This window comes from Berghia stephanieae, chromosome 8 (assembly GCF_034508935.2).
Source record: "Berghia stephanieae isolate SIO BIC M18660-M18661 chromosome 8, UCSD_Bste_1.3, whole genome shotgun sequence".
Lineage (NCBI taxonomy): Eukaryota > Metazoa > Mollusca > Gastropoda > Nudibranchia > Aeolidiidae > Berghia > Berghia stephanieae.
Window position 1 is genome coordinate 8,486,197 of NC_088367.1, and position 17,851 is coordinate 8,504,047.

At 36.7% G+C, this 17,851-nt stretch overlaps 1 pseudogene across 1 annotated transcript; it reads right to left on the reverse strand.

Moving 5' to 3' along the window:
• Positions 1-11,672: 11,672 nt before the first annotated feature.
• Positions 11,673-16,931, reverse strand: LOC144978117 (beta,beta-carotene 15,15'-dioxygenase-like; annotated as a pseudogene). The gene is made up of 3 exons (XR_013646467.1): positions 16,851-16,931; positions 15,059-15,260; positions 11,673-13,467 (listed from the first exon to the last, which is right to left on the reverse strand). The product of XR_013646467.1 is annotated as a beta,beta-carotene 15,15'-dioxygenase-like (transcript).
• Positions 16,932-17,851: the final 920 nt, after the last annotated feature.

The window sequence follows — 17,851 nt, forward strand, 5'->3', positions numbered from 1 at the left end:
ATAAATTGTTTTCGTCTTTCCAGTTTTGAGATCTGCGATATATAATTTAGAAGACTTTTCCTCATACCAATTCATACACGGGAGCGGAGCTGCTTTGGTGAATAAGCAAACGCTGTTGGTAAAAATAAGGTCCGGCTATCATGATTGCTTTGGTTTGGGTGACGGAAAAAGAATGCATGTAAGGTATGGAATCCTTCTCTTTCCATTCAGCAATAACGCTTCTTTTTGAAATAGAAGACATGCGCACAAGAACCAATCTGTTTTTCATGAACGGTAACATCTTCTGACGCACAAGAAACGTCAGTCGATTTTGGGTACCGGGTTCTGGTAGAGGGTGGCCCGATGATAACATGTCCATGTAGATCAAATTTCCTGTATCAAGTTTCGGCTTGATGTACTTTTCAGTTGACAGATCTCCAAGGGAAATTTGATATGTGGCCCAGTAATCTCCAAAAACCCCGAAGGATTTTCCCTGCGTTTTTTATGGGAAATCGTAAATATTGACATTCAAATTATCGATGCCGTTCATAAAGCATTTGGTTTTATCAGAGAGGCTAAAATTCGGTTCCGGGGGTGAAAAAAGCAGATACGGAGCCAGTACGTCTTGGTGGCCTGTACCTTCATAATAACCCGATCTCACAAAACGTGTTGAGAAAAATGCAGTCCCATTGGAGAAAAATTTCCAGCTGGAAAGCTTGGCCAAACCATCGAAGACGTGAGACACTGACTGATGTTTCCGTTCAAAAATTCCCAATCCATTTCGAATCTGAAACAAAAGATGATAGAAAAAATATGACTAAAATTAAACAGTAGTCTTTGTTTTTAAGCACTTCTGTTTTAATCCTCTCCGTACCAACTATAGGAAAATCGTCACATTCTTTACGATACAACCATCAATTTCCTTATTCAAATTTCTTTTGTGCATCATAAAATTTAAAGAAAATGAACAGTGTGTTGTAGAGCATGTTTTACTAAGAAATTATGTATCGCAAATTTTTACTGCTTTTGTGTTTGAGTGATAAAAAATATATTTTGTGTTAGTTGGTGTGAAGTTTTGGGGAAAATCTTGAAAATGGCTGGTAAGGAGAGATTAAGAAGAGTTAAGCACAATCTGGCCATAAACATGGGCTCTAAGCGCAAACCGATTCTTCTAGATAAATCTAATCCTTTATAAACACGTTCAACTTTTCACAACAACGCTCAGTTTTCTTACAACGTTTTTTTAAAACGTAGAAAAAAAGATCAGTTAACAAAATTATCAAAATAAATAAAAAAATTAAATTGAGCTTTTACATAGAGCAATATCCACTAAACGTGCTCAATGCACTTTACAAGAGGTCGCTGACCAACAATAACGTTGCGATATTACATTTTTTTCGGACAGAGACAACGCTGTAAATGGCCAGGTAGGTAGTCATTTTACACCTGAGTACGGTGAGAGAATGAGAGTAAAGAGCCTTTTCCAAGAGCTCAACTATGAGCCGAGCGAGGCTCGAGTCAAGGACCTTCCGATCCGAAAGCGAGTGTCATACCACAAGACCACATAGCCGCACGAGTATACAGTCTACAATTTTTTCAGTCCGTAGGAATGAGACACTTACCAAAGTTCCGGTGAGATAAGATGGCAGGGCGTTATCAAAATACACCTGCCGATTAGAAATTTCCACCTCATTTGATTTGAACAAGCAGTTGTAGCCCGTCGGATCACCACAGATTTCAGAGCCCCTGTTGCTAAGGACGCTTAAGGCCATGGCAACAACCAGGTAGCCAATCAAAATGGACCGTTGTAACATTTCCGGTGTAAATCTTAAATGAGGATAGAAGGAAAATGAAATTTTGAATGCAGACGACACGGCAATCACAATCTTTAAAATCCACAAATAAAACGATCAAAATAATCTAACACAATAGGCTTCAACAGTCATGACGTCACTTCCCTCGTAATGATGCATGATAATTTAGTAACTGGCTCTAAACTATCGGAACAATGGCGGACGCCCTTATGAAATATTTCTCCGACGAGCAAAAACGTGTATCCAGAGGAGAAAAACAATATAAAGCAGGTCTTGTTTTGACTTTCATACGAAATATGAAAAGTTCTACCCAGCATGAAGAATAAAAAGTACCGTTTTCTTTGTTTAGAACCACGCTGCTCGCCGTTGCTGGGCAACGTGACATCAGACTATTGAATCCAATTGTAAGAGATATTTTTCCACTTTTGTCAAAACCAGAATCGTGTCAGACCGAATACCTAACTCTACCAATTTCAGTAGAAGAATATTCTTCCATTTTTTATCGTTTCATTTATGAAAAGATCCCCTGATCAAGGCACTAAAGTCAAAATGCATCAACATCTGAACAAGTGTGTATGAAAGGTACCAGACAAAGCGAGAAAAAAAATTAGAAGAAAAAAAAAACCATCCCAAAAATCAGTCTAGCTCGACTGAGGATCGAACCTCAGACCTTCTGAGTACCGGTAATCAGAAAGCCTGAGGTTCGATCCCCAGTCGAGGTAGACTGATTTTGGGGATGGTTATTTTTTTCTTGTATTTTTCTTTCTTGCTTTTCTGGCACCTTTCATACACACTTGTTCAGATCTTTATCTTACACCAGTCCCTGCTCATTAATTTGTTAATTTGATATTTTCTAAAAATGCCTCTTTTTGTAACTCCTCTTTCCGAGAATCTTGTATTGACTCGAGTGAAAATTGTGACCATATTTCCATACTTACATTTGTTTGGTATTTTCCATGGAAAAAAAACCCTCACTATAAATCCACAACTCAAATAGTAATAAATTGTGAAATTGTTCTGCGAACAAAACATAGATCTATATAATACATTTAAATAGCATTGCGATTGTAAGAATAAATGTAATTGTGTAAATTACTAGTTTTCAATAAGATCGATTGACATGTAATAAAATCACAAGCGTGTCAAATTTAGCGGAAGTTAAGACAATCAGGCAGTTAATTCTTTATGGTTGTAGCCTTGAAATGGTTTTAGTACGGCTAGCCCATCCGGATGTCCCATCAATATTCCTCAACCTGGTTTATTGAAAATGCAATCGGAAATAAGTCACTCATGCAGATCTGATAACAGACAATAATAGGCTTCAACAGTCGTGACGTCACTTCCCTCGTAATGACGCTGTGTAAATATTGTTGCTCGAAGCTCGAAGAAATAAATAATCACGTGAAGTTGAATGTAAGCTTCAATTTAATAGATCAAATGAACGTTTCGGGTTTCCCCTTTATCAACAAAACACCACCATCTCATTCATCCCGTGGTGTTTCAATTATCCTGTTTTGTTGATAATTAAATTGAAGCTTGCATTCAACTTCACGTTATTATTTATTTCGTAATGACGCTTGGTAACAGTAACTGGCTCTAACCTATCGGAACAATGGCGGACGCCCTTATGAAATATTCTTTCTGCGACGAGCATAAAAGTGTATCCAGAGGAGAAAAACATTATAAATATGATTGTGTTTTGACTTTTATTCATTCTGATCACATGATATATGAAAAGTTATAGCCATCATGAAGAATAAAAAGTACCCAATTTCTTTGTTTAGAACCAGGCTGCTGGTTCCAATTATGGACTTGATTTAACATTGTTGTAATCGGTAATGACATCCTAGGTTGGTTTGAGGGCTACAGGGAATGAGATTAGCGGAAGAGTAGCATCCCTTGATTGGACGTCACCTTACAGAAAGAACGTCAATTTGTTTTTGAAGTGTCTCGAGCCGCTTTCATCGGAAGGGAGGACGAGAGACGCATGCGCACAACCAACATGGCGTTCTTTCTCTAATAACTTTTCCGCCTGTGACGTCAAAGACTATGGGTGACGTCCAATCAAAGGACGCTACTCTTCCGCTAATATCATTCCCTATTCTATTATAACAATAAAACCATAACAATTGAGTTATCAGACCTGAAAATTAGTACACGTCTATTTGCACATATGTAGGCCACAGCCTCAAAACGTTATCATGTCGTTGGGGCGACGCGCACATACCTATTTGCAGGTCTGATAACCCAGTTACTTATGGGGCTCATTGTTGTAATGGAAATCTGAAAAAAATGACGCAAAATATTGTCCATTACAACAATGTTAAACTAGGAGCATAGTTGGGTTCGGATGTCAGACCTGCGTTTATGTAACGTCGCGTTGGGGCGATTTGGATGCTGAAAGTTGAGTTTATAGTTAACTAATGATAAAATAATAACATGAAATGTGACCCTTCGCCTCAAAACGGTATTAAGTTAGGTTGGTTAAGATGTTGAAAATTGAATTTATGGCCCGAAATATCAAACTTGTGTTGAGTTTGTATGTTTTATTGAGGAGAATGGATATCATATTTTAGGGTGCTAATGCTAACAATTTATATTTCTGATCTGTTTAACATTTAATTCGGCTTTTAAGAATCTGATTCGTTCCGACAAAATACCGTTTTGAGACGATGGGTCGCAAATAGAAGCTTCAATTTAACTGACACAGACAGATGATGTGGACGTGTCAGGTTTTCTAAAAGGATTCAGTAGTCTGATGTCACTTCCGCCCAGCAACGAGCAGCTTGGTTCTAAACAAAGAAAATCGGTACTTTTAATTCGTCATGCTGGCTAGAACTTTTTCATATATCATGTGATCAGAATGTATAAAAGTCAAAACATGATCAGATTTATAATGTTTTTCTTCTAATGATACACTTTTATGCTCATCGGAGAAGAATTTCATAAGGGCGTCCAACATTGTTCCGATAATTTAGAACCCGTTACTAAGTTACTATGCGTCATTACGAGGGAAGTGACGTCACGAATGTTGAACTCTATAGTCAACAAAACATGCGACACTTCGATGAGAGGATGGCATTGTAAAGACGAATAAACCAAACGATGATGGAATAGGAACTGACTGTCTTCAGTTTGGAAACGTGAATTCTAATAGGATATTATAGAAGTTTTTTTAACACGTCCTTCATCTCATAGAAAGATTTTAATGGTGTTTTTATTTTTGCTTTTAAGGGTTTTACGGCTCTTGTAGCACGTTAAGGTCATATATATATATATATATATATATATATATATATATATATATATATATTGAATCATGTTTGATACAAATATGGTACGAAAAGTGCTCGACATGTAGTAATGGAGCGAATTATTATTTAAAATATTTACCACAATGTTTGGGGCAGTCTACATCAATGAAAAACATTGATGTAGACTGCCCCAAACATTGTGGTAAATATTTTAAATTTTATATATATATATATATATAAATATAATATATATATATATATATATATATATTTTATATATATATATATATATATATATATATACATATATATAAATATAAATATATATATAAATATATATATATAAATATAAATATATATATATATAATATATATATATATATATATATATATATATATATGTGTGTGTGTGTGTGTGTGTGTGTGTGTTCAAAATTCTATTTACATTACAATTCCGTTATTACAACTCTTTTCTACTTTCCTGTCCGATCTTTATAGCATTGCTTGTAACTCCTGTATATTTTATGAATATTTTATTATATTTGATGTTTACTTTGTTTTTAATTAGCTTAGTATTTTCATCAATTGGTTCATGAGAATGTATAAATCTGTGCTAATTTAGAAACAAATTATCCGTTCACGTTTATCCAACTAAGCCACTGGACCCCCCCCCCCCCCCCCCCCCCCCCCGTCAACCTCCAACCTATTGCAAAGAGAGAGAAGAGACAAAATGACAATGATGACGATGGTGATGATGATGATGATGATGATGATGATGATGATGATGATAACAATCGGGAGATATTCCATCTGCATGTTATGGAATATCTCCCTTATTACAAATAGTCAGTGAAGTGGCGCCTATATTTTATGGAATATCTCCCTATTTACAAATAGTCAGTGAAGTGGTGCCTATATTTTATGGAATATCTCCCCGTTTACAAATAGTCAGTGAAGTGGCGCCTATATTTTATGGAATATCTCCCTGTTTACAAATAGTCAGTGAAGTGGTGCCTATATTTTATGGAGTATCTCTCCCTGTTTACAAATAGTCAGTGAAGTGGCGCCTATATTTTATGGAATATCTCTCCCTGTTTACAAATAGTCAATGAAGTGGTGCCTGTATGTTATGGAATATCCCCCTATTTACAAATAGTCAGTGAAGTGGTGCCTGTATGTTATGGATTATCTCCCTATTTACAAATAGTCAGTGAAGTGGTGCCTATATTTTATGGAATATCTCTCCCTGTTTACAAATAGTCAGTGAAGTGGCGCCTATATTTTATGGAATATCTCCCTATTTACAGATAGTCAGTGAAGTGGTGCCTATATTTTATGGAATATCTCCCTATTTACAAATAGTCAGTGAATTGGTGCCTGTATGCTATGGAATATCTCCCTATTTACAAATAGTCAGTGAAGTGGCGCCTGTATGTTATGGAATATCTCCCTATTTACAAATAGTCAGTGAAGTGGTGCCTGTATTTTATGGAATATCTCCCTATTTACAAATAGTCAGTGAAGTGGTGCCTGTATTTTATGGAATATCTCCCTGTTTACAAATAGTCAGTGAAGTGGTGCCTATATTTTATGGAATATCTCCCTATTTACAAATAGTCAGTGAAGTGGCGCCTATATTTTATGGAATATCTCCCTGTATACAAATAGTCAGTGAAGTGGTGCCTGTATGTTATGGAATATCCCCCTATTTACAAATAGTCAGTGAAGTGGTGCCTGTATTTTATGGAATATCCCCCTATTTACAAATAGTCAGTGAAGTGGTGCCTGTATTTTATGGAATATCTCCCTGTTTACAAATAGTCAGTGAAGTGGTGCCTATATTTTATGGAATATCTCTCCCTGTTTACAAATAGTCAGTGAAGTGGTGCCTGTATGTTATGGATTATCTCCCTATTTACAAATAGTCAGTGAAGTGGTGCCTGTATGTTATGGAATATCTCCCTATTTACAAATAGTCAGTGAAGTGGCGCCTGTATGTTATGGAATATCTCCCTATTTACAAATAGTGAGTGAAGTGGTGCCTGTATTTTATGGAATATCTCCCTGTTTACAAATAGTCAGTGAAGTGGTGCCTGTATTTTATGGAATATCTCCCTGTTTACAAATAGTCAGTGAAGTGGTGCCTATATTTTATGGAATATCTCTCCCTGTTTACAAATAGTCAGTGAAGTGGCGCCTATATTTTATGGAATATCTCCCTATTTACAGATAGTCAGTGAAGTGGTGCCTATATTTTATGGAATATCTCCCTATTTACAAATAGTCAGTGAAGTGGTGCCTGTATGTTATGGAATATCTCCCTATTTACAAATAGTCAGTAAAGTGGCGTCTGTATGTTATGGAATATCTCCCTATTTACAAATAGTCAGTGAAGTGGTGCCTGTATTTTATGGAATATCTCCCTATTTACAAATAGTCAGTGAAGTGGTGCCTGTATTTTATGGAATATCTCTCCCTGTTTACAAATAGTCAGTGAAGTGGCGCCTATATTTTATGGAATATCTCCCTATTTACAGATAATCAGTGAAGTGGCGCCTATATTTTATGGAATATCTCCCTGTTTACAAATAGTCAGTGAAGTGGTGCCTATATTTTATGGAATATCTCCCTATTTACAAATAGTCAGTGAAGTGGCGCCTGTATGTTATGGAATAATCTCCTATTTACAATAGTCAGTGAAGTGGCTGCCTGTATGTTTATGGAATAATCCCTATTTACAAATAGTCAGTGAAGTGGTGCCTGTATGTTATGGAATATCTCCTATTTACAAATAGTCCGTGAAGTGGGCCTGTATGTTTATGGAATATCTCCCTATTTACAAATAGTCAGTGAAGTGGCCTGTTATGTTATGGAATATCTCCCTATTTACAAATAGTCAGTGAAGTGGCGCCTTATTTTATGGAATATCTCCCTATTTACAAATAGTCAGTGAAGTGGCGCCTTATTTTATGGAATATCTCCCTGTTTACAAATAGTCAGTGAAGTGGTGCCTATATTTATGGAATTCTCCCTGTTTACAAATAGTCAGTGAAGTGGTCGCCTATATTTTATGGAATATCTCCCTATTTACAGATAGTCAGTGAAGTGGTGCCTATATTTTATGGAATAAATCTCCCTATTTACAAATAGTCAGTGAAGTGGTGCCTGTATTTATGGAATATCTCCCTAATTTACAAAATAGTCCATTGATAGTGGCGCCTGTATGTTATGGAATATCTCCCTATTACAAATAGTCAGTGAAGTGGTGCCTGTATTTTATGGAATATCTCCCTATTTACAAATAGTCAGTGAAGTGGTGCCTGTATTTTATGGAATATCTCCCTGTTTACAAATAGTCAGTGAAGTGGTGCCTATATTTTATGGAATATCTCCCTGTTTACAAATAGTCAGTGAAGTGGCGCCTATATTTTATGGAATATCTCCCTGTATTACAAATAGTCAGTGAAGTGGTGCCTATATTTATGGAATATCTCCCTATTTACAAATAGTCAGTGAAGTGGTGCCTGTATTTATGGAATATCTCCCTATTTACAAATAGTCAGTGAAGTGGGTCTGTATGTTATGGAATATCTCCCTATTTACAAATAGTCAGTGAAGTGGGCCTGTATTTTATGGAATATCTCCCTATTTACAAATAGTCAGTGAAGTGGCGCTGTATTTATGGAATATCTCCCTATTTACAAATAGTCAGTGAAGTGGCCTGTATTTTATGGAATATCTCCCTGTTTACAAATAGTCAGTGAAGTGGTGCCTATATTTTATGGAATATCTCCTGTTTACAAATAGTCAGTGAAGTGGTGCCTATATTTTATGGAATATCTCCCTATTTACAAATAGTCAGTGAAGTGGCGCCTTATATTTATGGAATATCTCCCTATTTACAATAGTCAGTGAAGTGGTGCCTTATTTTATGGAATATCTCCCTATTTACAAATAGTCAGTGAAGTGGGCCTGTATGTTATGGAATATCTCCCTATTTACAAATAGTCAGTAAGTGGCGCTCTGTATGTTATGGAATATCTCCCTATTTACAAATAGTCAGTGAAGTGGCGCCTGTATTTATGGAATATCTCCCTATTTACAAATAGTCAGTGAAGTGGCGCTGTATTTATGGAATATCTCCCTATTTACAAATAGTCAGTGAAGTGGCGCCTGTATTTTATGGAATATCTCCCTATTTACAAATAGTCAGTGAAGTGGCGCTGTATGTTATGGAATACTCCCTATTTACAATAGTCAGTGAAGTGGGCCGTATATTTATGGAATATCTCCCTATTTACAAATAGTCAATGAAGTGGCGCCTGTATGTTATGGAATATCCCCCTATTTACAAATAGTCCGTGAAGTGGTGCTTGTATGTTATGGAATATCCCCTTATTTACAAATAGTCAGTGAAGTGGCGCCTGTATGTTATGGAATATCTCCCTATTTACAAATAGTCCGTGAAGTGGCGCTTGTATGTTATAGAATATCTCCCTATTTACAAATAGTCCGTAAAGTGGCGCTTGTATGTTATGGATTATCTCCCTATTTACAAATAGTCAGTGAAGTGGCGCCTGTATGTTATGGAATATCTCCCTATTTACAAATAGTCAGTGAAGTGGCGCCTGTATGTTATGGAATATCTCCCTATTTACAAATAGTCAGTGAAGTGGCGCTTGTATGTTATGGAATAAATCCCTATTTACAGATAGTCAGTGAAGTGGTGCTTGTATGTTATGGAATAAATCCCTATTTACAGATAGTCAGTGAAGTGGCGCTTGCATGTTATGGAATAAATCCCTATTTACAGATAGTCAGTGAAGTGGTGCCTGTATGTTATGGAATAAATCCCTATTTACAGATAGTCAGTGAAGTGGTGCCTGTATTTTATGGAATAAATCCCTATTTACAAATAGTCAGTGAAGTGGTGCCTGTATGTTATGGAATATCTCCCTATTTACAAATAGTCCGTGAAGTGGCGCCTGTATGTTATGGAATATCTCCCTTATTACAAATAGTCCGTGAAGTGGCGCCTGTATGTTATGGAATATCTCTCCCTATTTACAAATAGTCAGTGAAGTGGCGCCTATATTTTATGGAATATCTCCCTATTTACAAATAGTCAGTGAAGTGGCGCCTGTATGTTATGGAATATCTCCCTATTTACAAATAGTCCGTGAAGTGCCGCTTGTATGTTATGGAATATCTCCCTATTTACAAATAGTCAGTGAAGTGGCGCTTGTATTTTATGGAATATCTCCCTGTTTACTGTCAGTCGGTAAAGTGGAGCCTGCATATGGATTATCACCAATTTATGTATACTGAGTTGCTCTCTCTGAGTTAAAATTAAAGGTCCAAGTTTTATTTATGGATGTTTTTTTTTCATTTCTTTTTCTTTCTTGCTTTGTCTGGCACCTTTCATACACACGTCTTGTTCAGGTCTTTAAATTCTGGAACTAGATGGAGTCTTTCTTGGACATTTTCTAAGACGAGATTCAAACATTCCTGACAGAATTGCAATGACCATGTATTTTTAAAAGTGAGGGGAAGACCAATACAAGCCTTAACAGTCTGGATCAACATTGGAAGATTCAGCAACGGAATCTCAACACCGTTGAGGATCTTCAGGCACTTCAGACCATTGCTTCGGACCGACAACGTTGGTTAGACTAAAGCACCGCCTGGTGGAAGCAGCTTAGGCGTCCCAGTCCGATGACAGAGATGCAAAAGGCTGATAAGTCAAGGAATAAATATATATGTGCGGCTATGTGGTCTAGTGGATGACACTCGCTCTCGGATCGGATATATATATATATATATATATATATATATATATATATATATATATATATATATATATATATATATATATATATATAAACAAAAAACCATGAAATAATAGTGCTCAACTTTTTGATAAAAGGAGCTATTTTAATTTTTAAAAATTCAAGTATAATAATGATCAACTTCTACAATATTGTTTCGAACATTCGCTCTCATCAGGAATGGTTCTAAAATGAAGTGAGAATTTAACAATGACAAGAAATGAAGTGATTAGAGATGACATTTGACATAATATTATCTTGAAGAAACTACTGACAATTATTGTGTGTACTGAGGGTGAGAAGGGGGGGGGGGAGGGAAAGGTAAACCAAATTTCACCCAGAGACAGACTGCACAAAGATGGAGAGAAATGCTTTTGGCTGGGTGAAATAACATCAGGCATGGAAGTATTTCTGATACATCTGGAGTCCAAATAATAGTTGTGTGACATGGACATTTGTCCTTATAGGAAAATACCATTTACTGGAGAGACATTGAAGAAAATAAGATGAATGCTGTTGTATGGGTAGAAACAAACGTATATATATATATATATATATATATATATATATATATATATATATATATATATATATATATATATATATACATTAACCGTTTGCTAGATGACACCCGGGAGCTGCGTACACTCATGGAGGACAGGACAGAATGACAAACAATTGTGGCTCATGTTGGGCGCCCCAAGGGGCGGCCTAAGTAAGTAAGTGAATAATATATATATATATATATATATATATATATATATATATATAGAGAGAGAGAGAGAGAGAGAGAGAGAGAGAGAGGGGGGTAAGGAGCGTGTACGAGTCAATTTATTTTGCTAACCAGCAAATTGTTTGTGAGAAATAGGAAAGAATTCAAGATTCTTGTAATTTTACTTTAAGGAATTCTGACATGTTTACAATAGCTGCACAAGCTTGCAAGTACGCATTGGAGAAATTTGGATTCAAAAACTGATAAGTGAAAGAAATATTATTGTATATACCCATAAAGCAATTCTGATTTCAAATGTTTTGGAAAGTGAGACATGAGAAAAAATAAGAATGCAGCACATCAAAGAACTGAACAAAAGAAATCAAGAGAACGTCAAACCGCTACAAGTCAACATTAACACATAGCATGCAAAGTTAATGAAAAAGAAACTAGTGGTTACGTACAGGCTGATTCTCATAATATAGCAAATCAATAAATGTTACTGTAAAATCTTCCATGAAAAGAGATTGGGATGTAGTCAGGCATATCAGCCTTACTGATGATTGACATCGTCTTAGCGTCCACCACCGACAAGTAGGTCACAGCGTCTTCTCCACGAAGAAACGGAACCAGCAAAACTCCATCGTCTTCCTGTGTTCCCTGTGGATTGGGTACAAACGCTGGCTCTACTGGGTAGTGGGAAGGGATGAGTAGCTTGCCCACCACTGTTCCACCGTTACACATGTCCTTCTTGATGATGGCTGAGGACGTGTAGCTTTTCCCATCAGCAAAACCAGTAACGCCATAAACGAAACAGTATGGCTTTGATCTGTACCTTTCATTTATGGCGGCATGTCTAAACCGTCGGTAACTTTGTTATCTGTACTTAGGTTAGTTATCTCCACTTGTTTCGTTTTAAGGTTGATGGTAAGACGTTTGTTTACAGGTGGTCTGAAGAGTTTATTTCGTTTTTCAGAATCTCGGACTACATCCAGCATAAGGACTTTGTTGACAATGTCGGGGTCGTCGTATGAAGCAACATCTATGACTATTTCCTCTTTGTTCAAGTCGTAAGCGTTGATGTGATGAAGAACGAAAAGTGAAGGCATTTTTATGGTCATCTTCTTTCCAGTTTTGAGATCAGCGATATATAACGTGGACGAACTTTTTCCAAACCATGACATACACGGAAGAGGGGCTGCTACTTTGATCAAGCACTTGATATTACTTTGATAAGGACCCGCTAGCATGATTGCTTTGGTTTGGGTTACCGAGAAAGAGTGCATGTACGGTATCGGTTTTCTTTCTTTCCATTCGGCCACGACGCTTCTTTTTGAAATTGAAGACATGCGCACAAGAACCAAGCGATTTTTCATGAATCTCGATTTATATTTCTTCTCACGCACAAGAAATGTTAGTCGGTTTTGGGTTCCAGGTTCTGGTAATGGGTGGCCAGATGAAAGCATGTCCATGTAGGTTAACTTTCCCTTTTTTAGTTTCGGTTTGATGTAGTTTACTGTTGACAGATCTCCAAGGGAAATTTGATATGTAGCCCAATAGTCTCCAAAAACACCGAAAGATTTCCCTTGCGTTGTTGATGGAAAATCATAAGCATTGACATTCAAGTTGTCAATTCCGTTCTTGAAGCATTTGAGTCTATCAACAGCGTTAAATTTAGGTTTTGGAGGCGCAAACAGCAGAAATGGCGGGTATACGTCTTGGTGGATTGTTTTGTCATAAAAATCCGATCTAACAAAACGTGTTGAGAAAAATGCAGTCCCATTGGAGAAGAATTTCCAGCTGGAAAGCTTGGCCAGACCATCGAAGACGTGAGACACTGACTGATGCTTCCGTTCAAATAGGGCAGCTCCGTTCCGAATCTGAAATGAGAGAATATTCTGTACCACAGAGTTCCAGAAATTCACCATGCTCTTTCACAACAGTTATCTACAGTAGCCTATATATTATTGGGTATCCTAGATAGAAAATATTTAAGTTACGCTGTTAAATTGTGATGGATGTTTTTCCTTTCCCATTAATTAAAATTGATAGCGTATCAATGCAAAATACAAAAGAATGCGATCTGGATCTTACAATTTAAATGTTTTTGCTCATCTTGTTCTTTCCAAATTATCCCTGTGGTAGCGGTAATATGGCTTGAAACAGTCGCATATTTTAAGAATGCAACTTTTACGTATTCTTAAGTAGATTTTGTAAATTTTTGTTTCAGTTGAAATAACTTTTTGTTTATTAATAAGCGCTGCTCAGGTTAAATTCGTTAAAAGGTTAGACCGAGGTACAATGCCATAGAAAACTTTTAAAATATTATAATATGTAAAGATGATTCTTGAAATTCATTCATTGCTGTTTCAAGCACCACTTCCTAATGGTACATTCCAAATGACAGAGAAACTGCTACAATGATGCCATTATTTAAAGATTAACCCTCTCCGTACCACCTGCAGCAAAATCGTCACATTTTTTACGACACAATATATATTTTTCTTATTCAGATTTACTTTGTACATTACAAACTTTGAAGAATGATCTTTATTTAATTAATAAGAACATAACGTTGTTTTGTCGAGAGCTTGTTTGAGTTTTAAAAATCAATTTTCTGCTGGGTAAGCCTGCCATTTTGGGAAAATACTGAACATGATCGATAAGGATAGAATTAATTGATATTCAATGGATGGAAACTATAAAATGATCTCTTTAAATAAACAATTGCCATAGACACAAACTCGTCATGGATAATTTAGGACTATACAAAATACATAACTCGACACCTATGGGAAGCCTATGGGGGGGGGGTGTTACCATTTGTTTGAGACTGAAACAACGCCGGTAACGACCAGGTATTCATTTTACACTTGAGTGTGGTGCGAGAATGTGAGTAAAATGGCCTTTTTTGATGACTCCAGTTTGCGCCGCCCAAAGCGAGACACGACCCGGAGACCTACCGGTCTGAAGTCGGGTGCCGGGCCACAAGATTACAAATCCTCACATAGCGATACATCGGGCCACACGATTAGAAAGCCACACATAGTGATACATCGGGCCACAAGATTACAAAGCCTCACATAGCGATACATCGGGTCACAAGATTACAAATCCTCACATAGCGATACATCGGGCCACAAGATTACAAATCCTCACATAGCGATACATCGGGTCACAAGATTACAAATCCTCACATAGCGATACATCGGGTCACAAGATTACAAATCCTCACATAGCGATACATCGGGCCACAAGATTACAAATCCTACATAGCGATACATCGGGCCACAAGATTACAAAGCCTCACATAGCGATACATCGGGCCACAAGAATACAAAGCCTCACATAGCGATACATCGGGCCACAAGATTACAAAGACTCACATAACCATACATCGGGCCACGAGATTACAAAGCCACACATAGCGATACTTACTAAATTATCAGTCCGTAGGAATGTGACACTTACCAAAGTTCCGGTGAGATAAGATGGCAGGGCGTTATCAAAATACACCTGACGATTAGAAATCTCCACCTCATTTGATTTGAACAAGCAGTTGTAGCCCGTCGGATCACCACAGATTTCAGAGCCCCTGTTGCTATGGACGCTTAAGGCCTTGGCAACAACCAAGTAGCCAATCAAAAGCGGTCGTAACATTATAAGTTGGAAGCTGTTTTGATTGAGAATAAAAGAAGAATATTGTGTAAAATGGTACTTGCTTCACATTATAACACAAAGCCGCACATAGGAAAGACACTCGCTTTCAGAGAATATGATGGCTCTCTCTGCACTCTTTCGTATTTCCTTATTGTTTCGAATGGTCTCTTAAACAATTCAAAAACCTGTCTGCAGTGCATACATTCAAAATGGACGTCCAAATATTCACATATATATATATATATATATATATATATATATATATATATATATATATAGTGCTTTTTCAAAACTCCCTTACTCCATGTTTCTCCATTTTGAGATATTGATGATTATTTCCCCTATAATTTATTATTCGGTCTATTATTTTATCGTATTTAAACTTCAAATTCACACAACAGGGCAATTCTTGTGCCATTTGATGTTTAAAATAAAATTTACATTTCAATTTATCTCATGGATGGAAAATCTCAAAAATTAGACAAATCGACTTAACGAGTTTAGGAAAAACAACCTTCATATATATATATATATATATATATATATAATATATATATATATATATATATATATATATATATATATATATAACACAATTATATTTGTATAGATAAAAAGTGCATCTGTAAATTATTGTCCATCCTCACTTTGAGTTAATATCCAATAATCCTATAATAAAGCCTAAAGCTTGTTAAACATACAACGGTCGGGGACGCCTTGTAAACACAACGGTCGGGGACGCCTTGTAAAACACAACGGTCGGAGACGCCTTGTAAACACAACGGTCGGGGACGCCTTGTAAAACACAACGATCGGAGACGCCTCGTAAACACAACGGTCGGGGACGCCTTGTAAAACACAACGATCGGAGACGCCTCGTAAACACAACGGTCGGAGACGCCTCGTAAACACAACGGTCGGGGACGCCTTGTAAAACACAACGGTCGGGGACGCCTTGTAAACACAACGGTCGGAGACGCCTTGTAAACACAACGGAAGAATATTATAACAAGACATCTCTTTTATAATAAATATAATGATTTACTACCTCGAATGTCTTAATATCATTTGTCTAGAATGTCTCATAAATAACCTACCACCTGGTTTATTGAACATAAATACTGACAGAAACACATGCTTTACACAAGTTTATAAGGTACAATTCTATATTATTTGTGACGCTCCAAATCACTCTGATTATTCTCGTCTGCCTTGACCAGATAACAGAGTGAATTTTATCATAATATTATAAGATACGATACGATTTCCTCAATTATTATACGATACAATATAGATAGAAAAGTATATTTTTTTCTTATTCAGATTTATTTTGCACACCACAATGAGAGATCTTTGTGTTAATGAACAAGAACATAAAGTTGTTTTGTAGAGAGCTTGTTTGAGTTTTTTTAAAATCAATTTTTCTGCTTGGTAAGCCTGCCATTTTGGGAAATGGAGGACGAGAGACGCATGCGCACAACCATCATGACGTTCTCTCTCTAATAACTTTTCCGCCGGTGCCGTCACAGACTATGGGTGACGTCCAATCAAGGGACGCTACTCTTCCGCTAATCTCATTCCCTATTTCAAGTACTATACTTACGCATTGATGACAAAATTGATTATTTTAACGATTTATTTCCTCTAGCAGAGTTGTGAAGATAGAATGTAACCGTTCCACTTGTCCACAAACTATTCCAGTGACTGAAAACGATAACAGGGCACAGAATTTTATTGTCCTACCTTTGTTTGTTTCTATCAATATTTATATTTTATTCTCCCAAATTATCCAGTTAAGTGCCATACTCGGAAAAAAAAAACAAAAAGAAAAACACGTATTTTAAAATTTGGCCAGAAAACTTGTCCTTCAAATATCGATCGATTTAAATGACCCTCATCCTGGTAAAAACTCTCAAACCAGGGACATCGTGAAATCCAAGTTTTGAGAGTTTTATTTTGTTTTGTTTTTGTTGCCAAGATGAGGGTCATTTAAATCGATTGATATTTGAATGACAATTTTTCTGGCCAAATTTTAAAATATGGGTTTTTTTCCCAGAGTACGGCAGTATGGATGGTTGTGAAATGTGGATATATAGAACGTTAGGGCTTATTAGGGCTAAAAGTTAAAAGAACATCAAACTCATACTTGATCCTGAAACATGAAAGAGGGTTCACTGACCGTGTTCGATTGCGCACAGAAAATCGTAGATAGTTGATTTCACAAAACTATCGTCGTAAGCAAAAATTTCAAATATTTTTTTATTGAGCTTTTATATTGCGCAATATACACTAAACGTGCTCAAAGGCTGGCCATCAGCTACCAGTTTAACATGTAGGACGGGACATGACGCCTGTTATGCGATAATACATTTTATCCGACAGAGACAACGCTTCTTAACGGCCGAGTACTCATTTTACACCTGGATGCGGTGAGAGAATGTGAGTAAAGAGCCTTTTCCAAGGACTCAACTATACGCCGAGCGATGCTCGAACCCAGGACCTTCCGATCCGAAAGCGAGTATCATACCACAAGACCACATAGCCGCAAGTATTAAATGTCAGTACGTTAGTTAACCCAACACAGAATTTTAACTAGATTGGTTT